Raw genomic sequence first — 22811 nt, forward strand, 5'->3', positions numbered from 1 at the left:
GAATAAATTAACTAAATCACACACACACAACACATATATTTAAAGATAATAGAAATTAAAATAGCTAACTAGAGATGGGTAGTATTAAATGTAGATCTATCTGCTTTCTAAGATTTCTTTATAATTTCTCTCTACTTAATTCATAGCTTTAATTTTCTTTTTCTTTAAAAAGATTTAGGGCCTCCTGGTGACGCAAGGGGTTAAGATACAACCTATGAAGCTATCCGCAACCACTGCAGCATGAATTCAATCCCCTGCCGGCCAGGGACAATCCACATGGCATAGCAGACCTCTCCTGATTTGCCCGCTGCTCCCCTCAACAGTGTACTTCAGTCAGTCTGCCTGTTCTGTTCCCCACTTTGTTTCTGGCGAATCCTCTCACCCCCCACCCCACCTCTGGCCTGTACGCCAGCTCTTGTATGCATAAATAAATAAATCTTTTTAAAAAATAAAATAAATAAAATAAAAAAAGATTTATTTTACTTATTTATGCATACAAGAGCTGGGGTGTAGGCCAGAGGTGCGGGTTGGGGTTGAGGGAGTGAAAGGATTCACCAGAGACAGAGTAAGGAACAAAACGGGCAGATTGACCGAAATACACTGTTGAGGCGGGGAGCAGGAGAAACAGGAGAGGTCTGCTGCTCCATGTGGGTCAGCTCCCTGGCTGGGGATTCAACACAAGCTCCAGTGGCTGCTAATAGCTTCATACTGTTGAGTCTTAACCCTTTGTGCCACCAGGAAGGCCTATAGCTTTCTTCTGATTTTCACCAGCCTAGAACATGCTCAGATATCATAAACCACATTTTCACTATATATAATTCTACTATATAACCAAGCAAAATCATACAATATAATTCCACTATATAACCAAGCAAAATCATACATAACCAGAGGCCTCCCTGGTGGCACAAGGGGTTAAGATGCAGCACTCTGAACCTTTCCACAGTCACTGTGGCATGAGTTCAATCCCCAGGCAGGGAGAAACCCACATGGCACAGCAGACCTCTCCTGTCTCGCCCGCTGCTCCCATCAGCAGTGTATTTCAGTCAGTCTGCCTGTTCTGTTCCCCACTGTCTCTGGTGAATCCTTTCATCCCCTGCATCTCTGGCCTGTACCCCAGCTCTTGTATGCATAAATAAATAAATATTTTAAAAATAATAAAAAATCATACATAACCAATTATAAAAGTACTAGGATCCTAATACTCATAACTATATAATCATATGTATGACTTCCTTTTTTTTTTTGAAGATTTATTATTTATGCATACATGAACTGAGATACAGGCCAGAGGTGTCCGGGGTGAGAGGATTCACCAGAGACAGCGTGGGGAACAGAACAGGCAGACTGACTGAAATACACTGCTGAGGGGAGCAGTGGGCGAGCCAAGAGAGGTCTGCTGTGCCATGTGAGTAGCTCCCTGGCCAGGGATTGAACTCGTGCTGCAGTGGCTGTGGATAGGTATATGTATGACTTTCTTACTAAAGAACAAGTTAGATCAACTAGTAGTCGCATATGGCTACTAGGAAGTGTTATCTAAAATGGTCTAGTCTCAGTTTCTTTTCCCGGTTCTGCCAGTTTTCTCTTCTTTGTTCTACTTAAATTGATCTGCATTGGAACTCCATTTCACATATCAGGATATTTATTTTTGCTTTCCATTTATGTACCTTAAAATTCATGTTAAGATTTTACCCCCCTACCTGTTGATTCTTAAATAGGTGGTAATTCCTTCAAAAATGTTGAAAATGTCCTAAAACTTGTTATATACTAAGCAAAAAACCAAAACAAAACAAAAACCCCAAAACAGAAAACCTTCCTTTTCTATCTATGAGACCTGCAGTTTTATCTTGCTTCATGTTCTGCCCAAAACTGTGGTAAATGTTTTAATTCTATTTCTTTTTTATGGTAAGAATATCTTGTAGATAAGGGCCTCCCCAGTGGTGCAAGGGATTAAGACGCAACCTATGAAGCTATCCACAGCCACTACAGCACAAGTTCAATCCCTAGCCAGGGAGCTACCCACATGGCGCAGCAGACATTTCCAGTTTCGCTCGCTGCTCCCCTCAGCAGTGTATTTCACTCAGTCTGCCTCTTCTGTTCCCCACTCTGTCTCTGGTGAATCCTTTCACCCCCCACACCTCTGGCCTGTACCCCCATTTTTTGTGCATACATAAATAAATCTTAAAAAAAAAGAATATCTTGTAGATAAGAGTTGTCCTACAGAACTTGTTGTGATGGTAAAAATGTTCTATTCTGTCCAATGGGGTTTGTTAAGCTCTGACTGTGACTGTGACTGTTAAGCTCTGAAATGTGAAAAGTACAATTGTGAGACTGAATTATAAATTCACTTAATTTTAATAAATTGAGATTAAAATTTAAATAGCTATGCATGACTAGGAACTACTGTATTGATTGGTGCAATTCTAAATTGTATTAAAAAAAAGACAGGGCTATTGCACTTTCTTCATAACAATATTGTTTTGAACACTTAAAATGGATCTACCTATGATCCAGCAATTTTACTCCCAGGAATCTACTTAAAGGACACAAAAACACTAATTCGAAAGGAAACCTACTTACACTCCTATATTTATTGCAACAGTATTTACTATAGTCAATAGATGAAAACAATGCAAATGTCGCAAAATAGACATGTGGGTCAAAAAGTTGTGGTACATGAGCACAATGGAATATTACTCAGCTATCAAAAAAGGCAAAATTATGCCATTTACAGCAACGTGAATGGAGCTAGAAAGGATTATGCCAGCTGAAATTAGTCAGCAGGAAAAGATAAATACTGGATGGTCTCACTTACATGTGGTATGTACAGAAACCAAACAAAAGGTCAAGAAAAAGTCAAAACTAGCAAGCTGATCATAGAGCTGAGGCAAATAGCAAAGGAGGAAGAGGGAAGGGGACAAAGCAAGGAAGGTATGAACACAAGGGAATATGGGGATATGGTAGCAGGAAAACTATGGGGACTACAATGATGTGAGAAAAAAACTAGTTAATACAAAAAAATTGATTTTTTCTTTTCTTTTTTTTTAAAAGATTTTATTTTATTTATACAAGAACTGGGGTACAGGCCAGATGCGCGGGAGGGTGAGAGGATTCACCAGAGACAGAGCAGGGAACAGAACAGGCACACTGACTGAAATATGCTGCTGAGGGGAGCAGCGGGCAGGACAGGAGAGGTCTGCTTCCCCACGTGCGTTGCTCCAAGGCCGGCAGGAATCGAACTGGCACTGCAGAGGCTGTGAACAGCTTCACAGAGGTGCGCTCAACTGCCTGCGCCATCAGGGAGGCCCAATACAAAAAATTTGAAAAAATATTAAATGTCCTCTGTCATTGCAGTGATTCAGGGAATTTCCTCCTCAACTACTTAAGCCTTTGCTGATTTATTTACACTAATGTTATACTGATGCCTGCACATATTTCTGTGGTCAATTCATCCTCATGGGAGGCTGATAATGGATGAGTTCACTGTCCGGTACTCTAAAGAAATCCATGAATAGGTCTCTGAGTATTTTGATGCTCATCCACAGGACAGGACCAACTGGATGATTAAATTGTTCCTAGGGAAGGTGGGATGGTAGGCAGAGACTCCTTGCCTAGAGAGAAGCAGGGAGCCTGTCAGGAAAGACACTGCATGAGTTACCTGGGAAATTATAACCTGTGGGTGTTAATATGCAGTTAAGTTACTGAGGGCCAGAAACCTAATTCTGGAAATGAGGCCATATTTAAGTTATTTTTATTTATCGCTAGTTATTTTCATTTACTTTGTCCTTACTGTTTAGTGAGGATATCTTGGAATTGTCAGCACATGTCAACTCTGGGAAAGGGCACCCCAAAAATGTGTTTGCCTAGGAGTCCTGAGTTAGTGGAATTGGTCAGGGGAGTTGGGAGGAGAAAACTGGAGGAAGGTGAGTCTCCGTGAGAGATTGGGGACCCTTTTTGTCTTTCCCTTGTTCTGGGCCTCTTCTGCAATAAAAACTTGGAAGATGTGGCAAGTTGTTTTAGTCATTTACATTTATTTAGTCTTCAGATGCCAAAGTCTCACCAACTTGGTCTCCATCTGTTTAATGAATTAGGTTTTTTTTAAAAAATCTTTATTTTATCAATTAGTTTTGGTAATGTCCTTGCTGTAGCCTCTATTGAAGAATTTGACTATCATTGTTTGCTAATATCTCCAAATCAATTAAAAACATTTTTTTTTTGTTTTGGAAGTTGAAATGTATAGAATGACTTGAATATTTTTACAGTTCTGTAATGATGGAATGGAGTTTAATAATAAAGTATCAAGATAGTGAGAGTTTATATCTATGTGGCAATTGATTTTTCTTCCCATGGAATACTGAAGTAAAAACAGTAAATATCAGTAGAGACTAGAACTGTCCTGCATTGCATGAGGGACATTTCTCTGGACCCCACTTTAGAGGCCCTTTCTGGCCCTCCTGCAGCCATACCCTTCATCCCAAGTCACAAGGTGTGCAGAACTCAGCTGGCTTGCCTGCTGGAGACCTTCCCTTTTTCTGCACTGCGCTTTGGATCCTCAGGGCTGTGGTAACAAGGAAAGCAGTTTGAGGAAGTAAGAAAAGAGTTCAGGTGTAGGAGCTGGATTGTTCCCATGTGTGAGCATGAAGACCCTTGTAGGATTGGTTGGAGCTGGAGGAGGGCAGAGATGAGGTGTAGGGCACATGTGGGGGCCAGTTGTAGCTTCCTGTGTTGCAAGCCATCTGGATAGAGCTATGGGAGTTTGAAAATCCTGAATACCTTCCGGGTCATTCAGAAGAAGTAATTGTCAAGGTGGGAAGATAGATTATATTTTACCATTTTGTTGGATTTAAAGCATGTGAGCCTCCATTTGTATTCCTGCCCAGGTCTCCAGGACAGTGTACCTTGTCCATGGAATGGGAAAGTGCTTGAGGCAGAAAAAGCAAAAATCTAGGGCCTCCCCCGTGGTGCAGCGTTTAAGCTCTGGGTTGCGAAGGTGCCTGCAGCCTCTGCAGCGCCAGTTCGATCCCTGGCTGCTCCCGGGCCACCAGAGGAGGGTCCCACATGGCGCACAGACCTCTCCTGCCGCCCGCTGCTCCCCTCAGCCGTGTACTTCGGTCCTTCTGCCTGCTCTGCTCCCTGCTCTGGCTCTGGTGAATTCTCTCACCCTCCCGTGCTTCGGACTGTACCCAGTGCTTGAAGAAAGAGAGAGAGAGAGAGAGAGAGAGAGAGAGAGAGAGAGAGAGAGAGAAAGAAAGAAACTATAAAAAAAAAAAAGAAAAAAGAAAAATCTAGAATGTCCATTAATCAGAGTGACCAAAACTCTTCAGTGACTGTTTCCTTTTATGTCAAATGAAAATATTAGCTGTGTATTTCACGAAGTGGTCACATGAGAAAGGGAACTTGAAAAGTCCTATCTAAATAATGCCATTTGCATTATTTGTGTAAGATATGCATATTGTTGCTGTTCTGATATTACCCATACACATTAACACCAGCACATAAACTCTTTATTATATACTGCATGTCAGGCAAGACATACTTACATCTCATGAACTAGTTTGATATGCTGCAAATTTAAGAGTTTTATCAATCTAAGCTTATCCTGACTCTAGCTGTGAGAGTATATGCCAAGGGCAGTCTAAGGCTTTTAAAAGTGTTATTTAATCTAGCATCTCCCAGCCACTTTCAAGTAAGGACTTATAATAGTAAAAGCAAACAAAAAATTCGTGGATTCATTTATGAGTATCAATTGAGAAAAAAACATGATATCCAAACCCCAGTATTAATCTAGTTAGAATTTTCAATGAATTGTGCAGTATCAATCAATGACATTCACATGCATTTGAAAAGTGTAGGTCATATTATGGGAGACAGTGATTCCGTTAAAGGGCAGTGTCTTACATGTGCCTACATTCTCAGGCTGAACACTGATGGGTTCAAGACCTTCTTGTGTTATTCTGGCAGACCTGTTCATTTAAAATACTTGAGTTTGGCACAATAAATGATTAATTGAATTAGGCTACTCAAATATATAATAATCACCCATGATACACCCATGGACAACAAACCTACCTCATGAAGCTTACAGTCACGTGGAAGGAAAAAGGTGAGTCTAAAACTACCTGAAAGAACAACAGAATAGAGGGGAACAATGGTCACAGCCAAACCTGATGGGGATTTGGAAAATTGTCCTGAAGATGATGACATTTGTGTTTATTTCTGAAGCAACCCAAGAAATATTTCTCTGGCACCTTCTACATAAGACATACTTTACCTATTATTATAATAACCCTCACATCAACCTTATTAGAGTTTAGAAAACATTTTTCAACTCTTTTATAAAGGATAATATTGTAGTACCATCACTAAACTTAAAAACTAAGCCCCCACATCTTGCCCAGCAAGCAAGTTTGGGAGGCTTGAATGAATAAATAAAAGGAGTGGATGGGACTACACTGGGAACTGGGCTGATAAGCTGATGATTCTTTAAGCTGATCTTGATCACAAATCAGGGCATACCCAAAACTAGTCACCCTAACCAACCAATGATGCCTGGAGTATAAATTGAGCCCAGGACCCTTTCTCTGTGCAGTAAGACCTCTCCTGTTTTGCCCGCTGCTTCTCTTAGTATTATAGAGCAACCCCGATATTAACCGGGTTCCTGGCTGTGGGTCCTCACCCGCGCGCTTTAAAGGGACTTATGAATACGCTACTACAGACACACACAAAAGGGTTAATAAAAGATTTATTTACAAGAGAAAAGGAAATAAGGAAAATGTACAACTCAGGGAGAAAATAGGGAAATAAAGTCTTTAATGCGTCCTACCCGATCCGACGACCTGGAAACCCAAAGTCACTCTCAGAGCTGGCCGGACGCTTCGAGCTGGCCGAGAGCCAAAAATGGGGGATCCCCAAAGCCCACGTGTCTGCCTTTTATATCCACCTGGCTGCTTAACCCCACCCTCAGGTCCCAGCCACCTTCCCTTTGGTGGTGATGGGATTTGGAGTTCCCAGTGTCTTTGGCTTTGACCTGGGGTGGGGGTGGAGTCCACAAAGCCTTTATGGAATTAGCTTTGGGACATCCTTTTCCCCCTAACAATTCCCCCCTTTCACTTTTTGCCACCATTTACATGGTGATGAAGATCGAATATATGGAGGTTGGGATGCAGTCTCAGATGAACATTTTTTTCAGGTTCCAGTGTGAAAGAAAACCAGTCTCTCCAGGTATTTGTCCATTGTGAAAAGCAAAAGTCCTCTACTCCAGGAAAAATAGTTCATCAGTTCAAGCCAAAAAAAAAAAAAAAACACATCTGGAGGTGTTATAGGACAGGGAGAGGGGCAGCCCAAACCCCGCAAACCTGCCTATTCTAAATGGGTTCGGCCATCCGCCGCATCAACACAAAACACATGAGAGTAATGGGAAGGATCTTTAATAAAACTAGGAAACAATACAGGAAAGGCAAAGAGTCTAGTTTCTAAATGAAGCACCCAAAGTTACCCGTCCCCTCGTGGGTAAAAGTCCATCCATATGGGATCGGCCCAGAACAAGGCCCCAAAGCCTGCTACAAGTCTAAAGCATCTTCCAGTGGGGACCCACAGAAAAGGGTCACAAACAACCGGACAAGCCCGGAAGGAAAAGAGCAAAATCAACATCAAGATAAAAGCTGCCACTGTCACCTCCCCACAGGTCTCACCCACATCTGTGTCACCCAGTCCACGACCAAAAGACAAGCGCAGTTTCTTTACTTGTCTCTAGGCTCCATGCGCCTCCTCCAGGTCTCCTGGCTCCATCCTGCTTCCTTCCTCAGTCTCTTCTGCAGCTTCTCCTCCTCTTCCGGCTCAGCTCCACCCTCCCTTGGGTGGGGCAGGGAACCTCCCCCTTTCCTGGGACCACCCTGTTACAAAGGCAATAGCCAAAACAAGACAGCAGATATGTAAAAATCACAGGAAGAAAAATATTAAAATGGTTCAACTGATGTAAAACACAAATTTTCTCAACCTTGATCCCAAACTTTTAACAGCATAGCAAAAGTTTGCAAACTAAATTTACTTTTAAACCATTTTTCCTATTTTTGCATAAAATCACAGGGCAGAAAATAACTAACAGCAATTTTCAGCTGGCTTTGTTGAAATACTCCACACAGGATCAGAGCGAACCGGTGGCATCCAGTCGATGTAGGCTTCAGGTATAAAGTTGGTCTCATCAGACTCCACCTGGGCTTTCCTCTTCTCGAGGGTACCAGGGCATTTTCGTTGGCCGGGGTTGTCCTGTCCTGCCAATGGAGGCAAGCTTCCTCACCTTCTTTGGAGGGCTCTGGAACCCTACAAACAAGGCAAACAGGTTCTCCTCTTCTTGGTTCAGCTCTTTTTCAACTTTTTGGAAGAACTCCACACAAAGCCACACAATGAAACTCACGTCCAATTTTTTTGTTAAAACAGACAAAATCCCTATGGAAGTTATGCAAAAACAGACTCTAAGATAAGTAGCAAAAATTACTACCACTATTTGTATGCCGTGTTGGTATCAAGGGGAGAGAAAATGTGACAAGTTAGCTTTGCTGGAAAAAAAATTGCAACCTTGCTGCAGATCCTGGTTACTCAAAGCAAAACAAAACAAAACAAAACAAAAACTTTGTGGATTCAGGACAGAAGGCATAAAAAAATTACCAGTATTATGTCAAAGAAAACTTAGTAAATGTGATGTCCCAAAGCTAATTCCATACAGGCTTTGTGGACTCCACCCCCACCTCAGGTCCCAGCTACCTTCCCTTTGGTGGTGATGGGATTTGGAGTTCCCAGTGTCTTTGGCTTTGACCTGGGGTGGGGGTGGAGTCCACAAAGTCTGTATGGAATTAGCTTTGGGACATCCTTTTCCCCCTAACATTAGCAGTTTATCAAAATTTCAATAAATCTGCTTTTCTGTTCTCCCCTCTGTCTCTGTTAAATTCTTTCACTCCTGTGCCTCTGGCCTAAACCCTCTTTCTTCCCTGCACCAAAAAAAAAAAAAACCTTGGAGGTTCAGAAACATATTCAAAGTCAGACCACTGGAAATGGTTGGTATTGGGTTTACTTTTTCTAATTGAGTCTTTTTTTTGGGTCAATTTTCAGTTGTTTTCTAATAACCTTATGATTTCTTTAACCATATCCATTTGCCATCTATAGTATTATATACCTATTTTGGGGGGAATAGCCTTACTTTTAAAAAATATTCCTAAGAAAAAGCATTTTAAAAGGAAACTTTTTTTTAAATTTTATTTTTATATTCCCCATACAATTGCAACCCCCTTATTTTGACCCCAAACATTCCTTTCCCGCCCCCACCCCCCACAGAGTGTCTCTGGTTCATAGTTGTTCGTTGATTTTGATTTTTTCTTTCTTATAGTTATTATTTTTCCTGGTCCCTTATTTAGGCTTTCTAGATTCCTGCTATGAGTGAGACCATCCAGTATTTTTCTTTTTCTTCCTGGCTTATTTCGCTGAGCATGATCCCTTCCAGCTCCATCCATGTTGCTGCAAATTGCATGTGTAAAAACAAACTTTTATATCATAACCACATCACAAGCAGCAAAGCAACTTTAAAAATAAGAGCAATGAAAGCCAACAAATATAAAATGTCATTAAAGTCTGGAATATCATACTAGGATCAAAGACTCTACTTGCATTTTATTAAAATGAGAGATTTGCAAGTGTTAGAGATCCTAAAATATATGAGCACTAAAACTCCCCTTGCTTCTTGAAGTCAAGCAAAAAAAAAAAAAAAAAAAAGAGCGTGAGAGAGAGATTGAGAACTGAAAAGAGAGACTTTCACACTCTGTGATTCAATGTCTTTGAAATGTAATGTCTGAGAACCAAATAATCATGCACCAAATCTTTGGCACATACCTCATTTCTAGTGGGTTGTAGAGGGTTTAGGGGTAAACACCTGGGAAATGACCATTCCAGAGGCTGGAAGAAAATTATCAAGTGCCTCAGGTTAGCAGCATCTGATGCTATGCTAATTGTGCTTAGAAAACTTGCCAGTCCCTTTCCTTGTTTAGGCTGATGGTTGGGTTCCTGCTACTCGGGAAGGAAAGGAGCCTGTGTAAGGAGGAATAAAGTAATAACAGGGATACTTTAAGGTTATAGTCATCCCAGAAGTCTGCGTGGGCTAAGTTAATATGTTCTGGGTTTGAGTTTTTCAAATTATGCCTTGTTTTTCAAATTACGCCTTAGGACAGGAATTCATGGGACTTGAATCCCAAACTCGATGCCATTTTGCTAATTTTATTCAACAATGTGTGTGTGGGGGGGGGATTTCATTTTGAATTTTCGTGCTCCTGAGGGGTTTGTTTTATCTATGCCTCCACATCCCACTTTTCCATGTGGACTAATCTTGTGGGTGAGTGTTTGTGTTTTATAAAAGTCCAGAGAATGGAAAACTGTTATATTGTTGGACAGAAAATGATATTAGCACTGTTGTGGTCACTCGCAGGCATTAGGATCTTGGCCAATGATCATATTCCCTGATGTCTGGAGATGCAGAGCCCTACATTTCCTCCCCACAATTTCACTAAAATGTGAATAGAACAATGAAAATAAGTCTCAATCAAAACTTATGCAAACACTTATCAGCAAGTACAATCCAATTTATCAGAAAATCCAGTTGACTCTACCTTTGAAATGTATATGTGGCTTGACCTCCTCCTACCACTACTCTTTACCACCTGGCCTTGCCCCACTGCCACTGCTCACTGAGGTCATCTCATAGGCTTCTCCCTGCTTCCATTCTCCACCTTCTAGAATCTGTTCACACAGCAGCAGAGTAGCTCTTTAACACATAAGCCAAATCATTTCATTCCACTATAAAAATGTCTGATAATCTCTTCCTCATTTAGAATAAAATCCAAATTCCTTGAAAGCCTCACTCCATAGGTTTTATAGAGGGTGGTCTCTCTAACTGGAATGAGCCTCCCATCCCCATAAAATGACTTGACTGACTTCCTCATCTCTTTCAAACCTTGCTTAAGGGTCACCTTCTTAACGCGGGCCAGACTGACCACTCTACTTAATATTGCACTTGGTAACCTAATTCCATCCCTCTTAACATGCTTATAGCATTTATGACCTTGTAATAAAAGCAGTGGACCAGGGAGCAGAGATTCTCTTAGCCAGCATATGACTGTGACAAACTCTCAGCAAGAAAATACACTTCATGAGAGCGTTGGTCTCTGTTAACTTCTGAGCAATAACCCTGCCATAGCTCCAAAAGCTGTGAAAAGCCTGTGATTTACTTATTTATGTCAGGCTGAGTTTCCAAAATATTGTGATGCCGAGTGGAGAAAATACCTTGGCATGTAGTGACAGCTCTCTTTAATTCACCCATTTCCCTAAATGGATGGATGTAGTGTCATGAAGTCTTATTTGATCATTAATCAATAAGACAGGTAGGAGACATTTTTCCTGATATTCAAAATTTATTTAAAAAAATAAAGCCCATATATACTATAGAATAGAGTAAAAAGTGTGTAAGCATTCTTAAGGTAAAACATGACATTTTGGTTGTGGTAGTTTCACCTCCTCAATGGTTTTCTGGTATTAGAGGTTCAGTGAAGAATTTTCAGATGTACTTCTTTAAGTTAAAGACTGTGTGCACTCTCTTCTCTCACACTTTCGTGTTTTCTTATTTATGTTTTTTTTTTCTTTAAAATCCAGAGATTGATTTTGTAGAGAGTTTCTGTCAATGGAACACTTGATGGAAGGCGAAACAGGAACTATCCAACAGGTGAACATGGCCCCTGGCCTTCCTTGAGGAGACTGTCTTCACCAGAAGGAGTTAAGGGGAAACTTAAGTGTGTCAGGGGTCCAGCATCTATTATTTTATGACACCACCATATGAGAATCAGGATGGAAAAGCTTATTCAAAAGGTTGGAGATTGGAAATTTTGATAAACTCTGGGAAAAGCGCATGTAGTTAGTTGACTATATTTCCCACAAATCAAGATTTTATCAGTAAAATGCCACAGTGTTGTCTCAGTGGGTAGCAACACATTCAATTTTGAAGGCACCTCTTCCTCCTCACTCATCACATCAAACTTGGACCCCTGGAGAGGCCGCAAAGCAGCTTGATACTGTTTCTCTAATGATTCTGTTAGGCTCAATCAAAGTTCTTTGGATTTTTTTCCCCTCTGAAATTGGTTATGACAGAACAGTCTTGAAATACTTCTGTCATTTCCTCAGCACCTATTTACAGAAGAAATGTCTGTGTAAATATTTAACTTCATCCTTCTCAGCAAATTTGCCTTTAGATGAATGTGTTCATGGCATAGACTGGGGATAGGGGTTAAGGGTGGTAGACTTTAAGTTGGGGTTTTAAGCTATCGACCCTTTCTTTTCTTTCTTTCTTTTTTTTTTTTTTTCATTTAAAGAGCAGGTTTATTGGGGAAAAGGACAGAAAAGTAAAAGTACACTTGTATAGACACAAGTGGGCAGGAAGAGCTGCCCAGAAGGAACAGGTTTGCTAAGAGAGGCCTGCATGGTTGCAGGCTGGCAGCCTTGGGGAGAGCTGCCTCCACTGTAGGAGGTCAGTGAAGAGACCTACAGGTCACGGGAAGGCAGGAGGCTGTTGCCCTGCAGGAGAGTTGGTGAAAAGAAGCACCTGCATAGTTACAGGTGGGCAGTGGGATTGCTGCCCCTTTCTTTTCTTTTTTAAGCAACCAAAGCCAAGTGTTATTCTGGGTTTGGTAAGTTTTTGCTCCGGACATGAGGGTCGGCGAGGGAAAGGCACACACAGAGTCCTGAATGTTCATGCACCTGCCCGAATGACGGGCCTCAAGACAGGGCATTGGCAGCGCCTCCCGGGAGGCCGCCAGGCTGCCATCCCCCTATGCATCCGTTCTCCCACAGTGCTCAGAGCGGCTGCGCTCCAGGCCCCCACCGCTGGAGTCATTCGGGGGCACCCTTCACGAGCCGGGCGGCCAACTCTGCTGGCCTGGGCGAATGAGGGCGCTTCTATGGCTCTCAGGCCCGGAGCTGCCAGGTCAGTCTCCCCAGCGGTGATCCCTGGACAGCGGGGATTGTCCTAGGGCCCGGGCGCTCTCAGAGGGACCCCGGTCTCAGCGGCTCGGCGTGCCAGGTTCGCGACTCTCCGGGCGGCGCAGGTAGGGGAGCCCCGCAGGGCGGGCGCCTAGCTGGGGCGCTGCGGGAGCCCCAGCCGCCCGCGGCTCCCCTCCGGTCTGGCGGGCGCGCGGGAGCCGGGGGCGGGGAGCCGGGAGCACCGCCCCAGCAGCGCGCCCCGCCCGTGGGAGAGGAGGGGCTGCGGCGCGCAGACCACTGGAGGCGCCGCACAGCCACCGCCGCTGCCGGTGCTGGAGACCGCGCTCCGCGCAGGCGGCGCCCGCGCCCGGCTCCCGGGCCAGCCCGCGCTCCCGGTCCACCCACCCCGGCCGCCTCTCGCCTCGCGCCGCTGCCGCCGCAGACTCGGCGGCGCCACCGCTTGCCTTCCAGGTGGGTGTCCTGGCTGCAGAGGGACCCTCGGAGTGGACACGATGCTGCCCGGACCGCGGCCCGGCGGCATTGTGCGCGTCCGGAGGGCCGAGGACCCCGGGAGCCGTACGGGGAGGCAGCCTCGGCTTTGCGCCCCTGAGGCTTGCTCCCCTTCCTCTGCCCGGGCTCCCCAAGACGCATAGTGCGGGTGGCCGGGCGGCGCGGGCGGCGGGGGCAGCTCAGCCCTGCAGCCGAGGTGGGAGGGGGCGTTTGGGTCACGGTCCCGGCTCATCGCCCTCCCCTCCCCCTCGTTGCTGGGGAATTCCGGCCTCCTGGCTCTCGCACCCGCATCCCCCCGCGCTGCCCGGCGCCCCGGCTCCTCCAGGCTGCTGGGGATGGAAGCTCGGGTAGGGCGAAGGACTGATGTAATTGTCAGCCAAGAACCGAACCCGCGCGGTTGAGAGCGCTTCGCCCGCGCCGGCTGACGCCTACGCCGCACCTTTCAGGGAATCCGGGAAGCCGAGCGAGGAGCGGCCGGGGAAGTTGTGCATTGGGTTTTATTGTGCGCGTGCACTGCGGACTGCCCTCGCGGGGCACCCCTGCCCGCCCGCTGCTGGCGCCCCTGCAGCTCGCCTGCAGCCTGGGTCCACACCCGCGGCCAGGGCCCAGTCCTGCTTCTCAGGTTCAGCCCGGGACAGGGTTTGCATTGCAGTCAAGACGTGCTTCCCCCTGCAATGAGCCGGGAGCTGCCCGCAGATCGTGTCGCCAGGGATGCTGGGGGAGGAAGGGCTGGAGACCTAGGGGGGAAGCCGGGAGGAAGTAATGACACCAGCAGATTTTTTAAAAAGCTTCTACTGTGTATAGACACATCTGCATGACACCTTTAAAGCTGTTTTTGAAAGTTATAGCCAGACGCTGATTTTGTGGTAATTGTGTGATACACTTGAACGGTAGCTTAAACAGAGAATCTAAAGCTGGAGAAAGCATTACATAATGGACATGAAGCAAATGACACGAAACTAAGTGAACACACTGGGTTGCCAGATGATTTCTTTCTCCCGGACGCAAAGTCCTATAAGGTGCCCCCTGCCCCTTAGGTAAGAATTTACATTTTGAAATCAATGGCCTAGTTTTAGCAAATTGTGTATTAGATTTAGTTGTCTTTTCCCCAAATAACAAGATAATTTTTCTTGAATATCTTTTCTTTAAATTAAAAAAAAAAGCTTGCTAATGAATCATTGTGTGATAAATAAATGTAGGTTTTCTTCAAAGGTGAAATTTAAAAATATCCCACGGCAATGCCATTAACTTTGTTTTCTTCTTGGTTTTGTATGTATATACGTATACATATACATATGTATATATCCCCCCTCCCTCCTCCGCGTTTGTTTTTTAGAAGCATTTCTACAGCTTTAGGTACTGCAAGCTCACAGTGTTGATAGTCCTACCAAACACTACAGCATTGCAGATACAAAGACTAATAATAAATGAAACAGAAGACCTCACAGAAACTGGGAGAGAGCAGAGTTCCCAAGGTCGAAGGGAAGCTGCAGTGTAACTCAGCTATAATCACCCACAGAGAATATGCATAGTCCTCATTGGGTTATAAGGAGGGCCTTGATTGGTGGAATATTATTCCTCTTTTATGTTGGATTTTATGTTTCCCCCTAAAAATTTTTTTTTGAAAGTAGAAACAAAATATCTTGAAATTAAAATCTTTTGCTTCTGAATGTCTAAAATTCTTGGTTTTACTTATATTGATATTTTAGTTGTCATGTAGATAATTCAGTTACACATTCTATGCATAGTTTCCCATGAGGATACCTCAGTTGCAGACGATGATGGTTGATCAGTTATATGATTCTTTGGACTTTTACAGGGTTCCTTCCTGTACGGGTTTTTTTGTTTTTTTTTTTTTTTTTGTCTCTAGATTGCTTTAACCTTGTGTTAACTTTATTCCAAGAAGAAAGGGAGAGTCCTTCTAAGAAGAAGTATTTGTGGTTGGAAATCTGTAGAAGCACTGCAGAAGGAGAATTAGGTAAATGCATCAGTAGAGAAAAGTTGTATGTGTCTTTACATGAAGCTGTTGGATTAGGGAGAAGATTACAATTTTATTAAAAAGCCTTGGTTAGGTAGCTTTCAGTAGATAATTACTTATCGAGCAACTGTCTGTTCAAGATATGGGTCTAGACACTGCCGCAGATACAAATAAGAGTAAAAAGATGTCCTTGTCCTTAGAGTGAGTAGTCTGGTTTGGGAGGACAAGGCATGAATTCTCAAAAATGAGATTTTTTTTAAAATTTTTTAAATGAAAAGGGCAGTTAATAATTATAATACTCTTTTTAAAGTTTTTTTTTTTTTTTAATCTTGAAAAAGGAATTTGATACTATCTATTACCTTCTGGACTTCCTCCCTCCCCTTCCCTATTTGATGTTATGTGACTTAAGATTCACCCATGTAGTATATATTTGTGGTTCACAGACTTTAGCAGCTATACAATATTGCATTATGAGTCTGTAACACAGTATGTTTCCCTATTCTCCTGCTGTGACTGTTTTTTTTTGTTTTTTTTTTTTTAGTTTCAAAAAAATTACAGAATGCTGCTCTGATCATTCATATTTTGTGGGGTGTACATGCTAGTGTTTCTTATGACTTGTAGTTTGTTTGCATAGTCAGCTTGCTGGGTATTTCCAAATTATTTTCTGTAATTTTTGTGCTAATTTACATGAGAGGGGGAAACAAGCAAACAAATAAGCAAATACAAACTTTTTTTCATATTTATGAGTATGGAAATACACTTTTTTTTTTTAAAGCAAGACAGTGATCCACATAAAGCTTCAGATGGCAGTTGTCATTTGGGAGGTACAAGGGATGGCATGGGAAGGGACATGCAGGCGGATGGAAGTTACTACTAATTAATGATCCAGTTCCTGCTTTTGGTGGTGAGTTCATGGGTGATCATTATATTAACAAAAATACGATAGAGGGTCATGCATGGATCGGTGCTCATTTTAAAGTTAGGAGAAAAATGGAGGGTCACCATAAGCAGAACTGGCTACTATAGGAAAAGACCCAGGAGGTGTCATTTGAGAGGTGAAGCATCAGCCCCTGTGTTTTGGCAGTAGTTGCCAAGAACTGGTGATAGAGATCTGCAGGATGAATGAGCCAGAAGTGACCTTGCTAAGAAGAGGAAGACCATTTCTAACAGAACAGAAGTAAAGGAAGCCAAGGGAAATTTGTTATTTGTTATTTTCTAATGTAAATATAGTAAATGATTTCTGGGTTAAGATGCAAAGGAGATGTTTTTTGCATTGATGTTGAGGTAGGGTTCATGTTATTTAGAGTTTACTGGGATCATAATCAGAAGGGTTGAAATCAGATCCCACCTGACAATTTGTTAGTTGTGTGTGATTTGGGGAAAAAGAATTCTGATCCTCAGTGACCGCATATTTAAAATGAAGATACCGATAGCCACTTCACATGAATGCAGGGAACCAAATATGATTAAGGGACTGGAACTCTTAGGGATGATGTTTGTTTTCATACTGTTTCTGGTCTAATGTTGCAAGATAATGGCAAGTATGTTTATTTCCTGACCTACCCCTTGAAAAAGAGAAAAGATTTTCACCTCTTTAAGTTCTGTTCATTATAATCAGAGTTAGTTATGCTTTCCTGTGGGGACCAGGATAAAAGGCTCTTTATTTCTAAAGCTAATCTGGAATAATATATAGTGTTACTTTGGCTGTGTATCATTTTGGCTATTTAATTAGTAAGTATTTTGATAGGTTTTCAGAATTTTCTCATCATACTCTAAAACTCTTTTCCTGACTTTCCCTATATTTCTTGGCATCTTTTTGTCATCTCTAACTATTTTTTCACTGATTTTTCATCAGCTGAGATAAAAACTAATTGATAGCAATATAATTTTCTACAAGAGAATCTAGTTCTTAATCACCTTTCCCTGGCAAAGTGATTTGGAAAACATCTTGTTGGTAGTTCCAAAAGCAATTGAATGGAAATGTGGTAACATCTTTAACCAAATAAAAAAACAAAACAGACCTCCCAAGGGAAAAAAAGCTTATTGCTTACCAATGAAATCAGAAGTTGTCAAAAAGCTCCTAAGAAAGTTTAAGATTCTCTACAAATCTCCTTATTCAGGGATGTTTATCCATATTCCTCACTTCAACTACATATTCTTTATATTCCCTAACTAGATATGTGTTTAATGACTTAAAATCCAGAGTGGATTAAGAAGAAGAAAAAGGAAAAAGAATAATTTTGGGTGATATCACTTATAGGAGAAATATAGGGAAACAAAACAAAGGGTTAAAAAAAGGACAAAACTTGTAGGCAACTATAGATCTGAGGCTTAAAGCAAAGGAGCAAGAGGAAAATGAATCAAAACAGGGGTGGGAAGAACATAAGGGACCATGGTGATAGTTCACAGGCGATGTGGTGGTGGAATTTTTCGGGGGACTATACCTGAGGGGAGAAATCAAATCCTGTATAAAAATGAACAAGGGCCTCCCCGGTGGCGCAGCTGGGTTGCGAAGCTGCCCGCAGCCTCTGCAGCGCCGGTTCGATCCCCAGCTGCTCCCCGGCCACCGGAGGAGGGTCCCACATGGCACACAGACCTCTCCTGCCGCCCGCTGCTCCCCTCAGCAGTGTACTTCCGTCCTTCTGCCTTTTCTGCTCCCCGCTCTGGCTCTGGTGAATTCTCTTGCCCTCCCGCACTTCTGACTGTACCCAGTGCTTGTATAAATAAATAAAAATAAATCTTAAAAAAAAAATGCACAGCAATGTTAAAAATTAAAAAAATTAATAAAGGGGGGGAAAAAGAAAAAAATGTAAATTTTAGGGATAACCAATGTAACGTACATGTCAGTTACTGAAACTAGTAGTTGCTGTTCTAGCTTGGTTCTTGGAGCCAGTTCTGCGCCATCTGTTCAGTTTACAGGTTGGTGACTGGGGTCTGTGGGTCTCATATGAAAGTGACATGGGCATATCAAGAAGTGCTTTCTTTTTCATTTGGTGAGCATTTCTTGAACACCTAACATGAGCCGGACATAGTGTTAAGTGCTGGGCCATGTGTATGTCTGCCCTCAAGGGTCTGCTCAGGACAGACTCTACCAAAAAATGAAATCGTGTTCAATATGTATGCATGTGGGTGGGGTGGATCTGATTTTGATTTTAGAACTTGCATGGATATCTGGTTTTTTTCTTGTTCTCTAAATTTTCTCTAGATTTATGTTTAAACCTTCTTGAATTGAGAGTGTTTTTTTGGGGAAAGGCAGACCTTGCAAAGAACCCTTGAGATGTAGTCCTACTTTATTGGCTTTCTAAAAGTAGAAGGCTTTAAAAGGACTTACTCGAGGTAAGGACAGGCATCAGGGAAGGGACAGATGGATAAGTGAATTGAGACTTGTTAGGAATGGAAGGTGACTTAGTGTTGAATAAATTTTTAAAGGTAAAATAGAAAGTAGACAAAGATGAATGTTTATTAAAAGATCCAATTTTATTAAGAGATTCAACTTGGGTTTGGTTTTTTTTCTTCCAAGTTTCGGATATTTATTAATCAGTGTAAATCTCATTACAAATCATCAACATGATTATATTCATGTGGAGGGGAAATCATTCCTGGTTAAGTGGAAAATTGTGCAGATGGCTTCTGGAAGACCTTCATTTTTAGCAGTTTTATAATGAAATATTTCACTTAGACGTCTTAACCATCTTTCTCAAGTTCTCTATAAACCACATTCACTGAGTAGAACTTCTGGTGATCACTAGGACCCAGTTTGTTCTAGGGTTCTGGGTTATTCTTTATGATGTCCCACTTGATATCTGGATTGAACAAAGCCAGGCCCATAGCATACATTACAGTTCTACTTTCAGCTCTAATAAGTACAAAGAAGGGATCAAGCTAGGATGCTTCTTGGCTTGACAGAGGATCTAGTGGTGCATGGCTGCTGGGGGGACATTGGGCCTGGAAGGAGAGAACAAACCTGCAAGGCCTGGGACTGAGTTTTATCGGGAGTTGAGAATACTGAGTCATGATGGTCTCAAGATGAGGTTTCTTGTGGGCTAGATGAACCCATTCTGTAGTGAGTTTGTGTTCACCTTGCATGGGTATACTTAGATTAAAATCATAACATAAATTGTAAGTATTATGCTAACAAGATGGTGAACATAAAGTCCAATGTCTCTTTCTGACAGTGCTTTGGCAATTACTTGAAAGCAAAAATCTGCCCTGTGTGAGGAAATGCTATCTGAAAGGTCCACTGTCTCAGAAAATCTATGGTAAGTTGACAGAAGGCAGAGCTAGAAAGGAGGGCAACCCGAATAGCTTAATATCCAGGACTATGTAATTGGGTTAGAGAGAGAGAGTTAAGTGTGTGACTTAAGTGTGTGACTTAACTCTAAGTTTAAATAAGTAAATAAGTTAAAGCAAAAATAAGTTTAAATAACACTTAAATAAAACTTGGCAGATTGTCATTTAAATGTTTCACCAGTGTTAATGAGATTGGCTATAAAGAACTCACGATTAATATACCAGAAATTATCTTCTCTTTAGAGATGGTGGATTATGGTTTTCTTTTTGTTGCTCAAGAAAAGCTTTTTGTCACTTTATAAAATACATGAAGAAAATACCCAGACACTGAGAATACTTGTATTTGTTTGATGTGCTGATGCTTGAGTGGTCTTTATATTAGAGTCATAAGATATTAGAGTTGAAAAGTTAAAAAAAACCTATTGCAAACTCTCTCCTTTTCCAGGTGGGAAAGCTGAGGCCCAAGGACTTGCCCCATGAAGCACTAGCCCATGTGCAAATACAGCGAGGAGGTAATGTGCCAGATAATTTACTTTACTTGCTATTGGTAGTGACAGGAAAGAAAGTTTTTTCTTAAATTATGGGTAAAGTAATTGAGAAAATGAACCAATTGTCACCTCTGCAGTGAGATTCTGAGCTTCCTTTCTGTCATTCCCCTTCAGCAGCTAGTGTAGAAAGTGAAATGGTTTAGGTTTGAGGGTATGATGAGAGGAGTAACACTACAAATATCATTATATTGTTCACTCTTTGCTATTTTGATACCCATAACTTGTCTTTTAACTCCGTGGGCAAAAAGGGATAAAGAACATTGTCTTGTGTTAGATACTTCTCTCTCTTTTCTCCTTGGCATTCTCTTTCCACATGATACTATGTGAGAAAACCACAATACAAATGAAATTGAGTCAGGAATTAACATCAACTTTTACTTTTTTTATCTTGCATCTTATTTAGGCAATTCTCACTGTTGCTCTTGAGACAGACCTATCCCACTGAAAAGAGTGTGGAAGTAGAAGGAAGAACAGCAGTGTATTTTTAGAATTTTTTTTCCAAAAATCAAACCTAAAATAAACCTGGCCTCAATTTCCAGCAATAGCTTTATTTCACCTCTCCTAAGCCAGTGCCCAAGTTTTATCATAAATTTCAAGATGTTTGATGTTTTTTATACATAATAGAATGTTGACACAATAACAAACTGTTATCAACTACTAAAGTCTGTAGAATAAAGTAACTAAAGTAACATTAAAGTAAAATTTTGTTACACATTCTTTCTAGAAATATAGTCAAATTTCTGATTTTGATTTAAATTATGATAACATTTTTGCATTCTGTTTATCTGTAGCAGCTAGACAAGTTTTTGCATATTCTCACCCCATCAGGCAACAAATCTGAACAGTTTTTGTTCTATAATTTCCTTAGAATAGAAAAAGTAGCACATTTTGAATGGCATGTTGATTTTGAAAAGACATTACTGAAATTCCTTTTGATCTCAGTAAACTTGAAATTGAAGCAAGAACTATAAAAAGAATGTGATCTCTGAGGTAGGCCAAGCAAATGTAGGGTTTATGTGAAACCCCATGAAGGCGGCAATGGAGGAGAGAGTGGAATACACAAGAACTCCTTGAATAGGGAGGTCAAGGAAGGAAGTAGATGGATTTTATATCCCAGCTCGTCTTCCAGTCTCATTTCAAAAAGTGTTAGCAGAGAAAATAAACATGTGAATCTGAAAGTTTATGGAGATCAGATAATAGAGAAGATGTCTCTCTATACGTAAAAAAGAAAAGCTTAAACATTGTGAAGAATGTAGAAGGTGTAAGATAAAGGGTTAATAAATTAAACCCCACTTAAGAAAAGATACATGTGACAGGCAGAAGATAAACACCAGCATACTGTTAAGAAATTATTTATAACTTATCAAAGATAAGGAGTAGCTCCTTAATATCCAAAGAGCTCCTATGCATCAATAAGAAAAATGACTGTTAATCTGGTAGAAAAAAGGGAGCAAAGAAAATGAATAAACAGTTCACATAAAATGAATTCTACATGGCATTTACAAATAGGAAATTATGTTCAATTTATGATAAGATAAATACAATTTTAAGCTCTATTAAGTTGGCAAAGATCAACACATTAATATTTTATGGTGGCAAGTATTTTGGGCAACTGAAAGGCTCATGCACTGTGGATAAAGGTACAAATGGTATGACAACTATGGACAGCCAATTTGGCAATATTGCCCAAATTAAAATTCACTCACCTTCTCATTCCATAGAGTCTAAGAAATTTTTCTTCAGGCATACATTTATACCACAAAATGAATATTACATCTATTGCAATATTGCCTGTAATGATAGAAGAATTAGAGCTAAATATCCATCACAGGGGGATTGGTTAAATAAATTAGGTGCAGAAACTAAACTTATATAGTTGATCCAGCAATGCCCTCCTAGGTATCTACCCAAAGAATGCAAAAAAAAAAAAAACCCAAAAAACCTAATTCGATAGGATATATGCACTCCTGTGTTCATTGCAGCACTCTTTACAACAGCCAAGCTGTGGAAACAACCTAAGTGCCCTCAAATGGATGAGTAGATGAGGAAGATGTGGTATAAATACACAATGGAATACTACCCAGCTATGAAAAATAAAGATAAACTCTTGCCATTTGCTATAGCATGGATGGAATTGGAGGAGATTATGCTAAGGGAGCCTAATCATAAGAAGAAAGACAAAATACTGAATGGTGTCACTTACATGTGGAGTATAGAGAAAGAAAACAAAGGGCCAGATACAATCAAGTAAATAACAAACCATAGAAATCTGACTTTAGAACTGAGGCTACCAGAAGAGCAAGGGGAAGTAGAGAACAAAGTGAGGAGGGAGCACAGTAGACTATGGTGGAGGACTATGGATGTTTTGTGGTGAGTGTGGTATGGTAACAATACCTGGAAGGGGGGCGGAGAGCCTATACTTCTAAATCATATACAGTGTTGTAAACCAGTATTACCTCAATAAGGAAAAAAAAAAG

At 41.4% G+C, this 22811-nt stretch overlaps 1 protein-coding gene across 10 annotated transcripts in view; it reads left to right on the plus strand.

The window, feature by feature from the left end:
- Positions 1 to 13414: 13414 nt before the first annotated feature.
- Positions 13415 to 22811, plus strand: part of OSBPL6 (oxysterol binding protein like 6) — a 192927-nt gene continuing 183530 nt past the window's right edge. For 9 of the 10 annotated variants that reach the window (XM_037523618.2, XM_054699881.1, XM_054699882.1 and 6 more), the window contains exons 1-2: positions 13415 to 13479; positions 20232 to 20298. The gene's annotated coding sequence lies outside the window, so the exon portion shown is untranslated. Of the gene's footprint in view, positions 13480 to 19671; positions 19756 to 20231; positions 20299 to 22811 lie in introns of all 10 variants that reach the window. The other variant, XM_037523617.2, reaches the window with a different exon arrangement.

Source organism: Talpa occidentalis, unplaced genomic scaffold (assembly GCF_014898055.3).
Source record: "Talpa occidentalis isolate TD23 unplaced genomic scaffold, MPIMG_talOcc4v2.1 talOcc4.3, whole genome shotgun sequence".
Classification (NCBI taxonomy): Eukaryota; Metazoa; Chordata; class Mammalia; order Eulipotyphla; family Talpidae; genus Talpa; species Talpa occidentalis.